The sequence below is a fragment of the Gavialis gangeticus genome, unplaced genomic scaffold (assembly GCF_001723915.1).
Source record: "Gavialis gangeticus isolate Ggan-Ray unplaced genomic scaffold, GavGan_comp1, whole genome shotgun sequence".
Taxonomy (NCBI): Eukaryota; Metazoa; Chordata; order Crocodylia; family Gavialidae; genus Gavialis; species Gavialis gangeticus.
The window spans coordinates 58,741,783-58,743,229 of record NW_017728992.1 but is presented as its reverse complement, the minus strand read 5'-3'; the positions used below and the strand labels follow the sequence as shown (position 1 = coordinate 58,743,229).

The 1,447-nt window shown below is 50.0% G+C and overlaps 1 protein-coding gene across 1 annotated transcript in view; it reads left to right on the top strand.

The window, feature by feature from the left end:
- JARID2 (jumonji and AT-rich interaction domain containing 2) overlaps positions 1-1,447 on the top strand; it is a 410,278-nt gene that overhangs the window by 1,167 nt on the left and 407,664 nt on the right. The gene's annotated exons all lie outside the window — the stretch shown is intronic.

Genomic DNA, 1,447 nt, shown 5'->3' with positions numbered 1-1,447 from the left:
GGGAGGGGGAGGGGGGGTGGGAATGCTGCTGCCATCGTGTAACTACAAACTGCGTTTTCCAGCAGCTTTCTGCAGATTGCACTTTGCAGGCAAAAAAGAAAAAAAAGAAGCAGCCTTTTGCATGGAGGGGTGCGGGGCTATTCCTGCCGGGGTTGTGGGAAGCCCTTTAAGTTGGGATCCAGTGTCTGGTTATGGCGAGCTCGTTTCTTGCACGACCACATCACATCTCACGGATGTGATCCCTCGCTCCTCCGGCCGGCAGCAGGACCCGAGCCGGCCGGGGATCGTGTTACAGGGAATGCGTGCGTTGGGATTGACTTGAATAATGGGAAAATAGCTTTAAAAAAATGATGGCGATGCCTTGAAATTTTAGAAGAATACGGTCCAGTCCAGGCTGCACAGCATTATGTGTGTGTGTGTGTCTCTCTCTCTCTGCTTTTTTTTGTTTTTTTTTTTTTTTTAATTCAACCGCTTAACCAATCCCTTGTAATTGTCTAATCCTTTAAACGTATAAATGTGCAGAGGTAGCTGGATTTTTTTGTGCGTGGTCCGGCTCCGTTTTGATTGGCATGGGGGAGTTTTGGGGAAAAAACTGAGGGGGATTATCCAAATAGGCAGGCGATCGCAGAATGATTTCTCTCTCCTTTTTTTTTCCAGCTGTACGTTTAAAATGAAAGGTTTCATTTTGTTTGGGGGAGGGGGGAGACTTGCTTTGGGGTATAGTGAATATAACACTTTAAACTACAACTTTTTTTTTATAAAGATATTTTGGTTGGTGGTGACTTCGCCCCCCGGGGGATGTTTCTAAAAGGTGGGGGGGGTGACCTTCGGGACACTTTCTCTCCCTTTTAGAAATAGATTTCCTAAAACCTGCCGCTGGCTTCCGCCGCCTGCTTCTCTCGGGGGTTGACTCTTGCAAAGCTGAAGGCAGAGGAGAGCGAGGTGAAATGGGCAGCTCCCCCTTCCCCCCTCCAAGCTGCTTTTCCCCCCGAATTTCCGAATTAAAATACATCCGCATTGCAGAGGAATTGGGAGTCTGAAGCCGACTAGTTTAAAGTCTTGCAATCCAGACGGGAACGGCGCGTGTTGCCTTAAGACTTTCCCCCACCAGACGGGCACGTTTCTGGGAGACAAAGCAGAAGGGGGGTTGGGGGGGGGAGGATCGGCACTTGTCATGACAAATGAACGTACCCCACTCCCCTAGGATTTGTTATTATCATCATTATTATTATTTAAAAGCCCCCCACCTCCGGGCTGGTGAACAATGCAGCCTCAGTCTGGCCGCTGCCCCTTGAAGATTTAGTAAAACTACTGTCAGCCCCGCAGGTACGAGATGCCCCCGCGAGCAGGGGAGGGGAGACAATGTCTCCTTGTGTTCCCGAGTTGAACTTCGTAGAGTGGCTGGAGGGGAAGGACTTTGTGTTGGAGGGGGGGAGGCTCCTGCCAG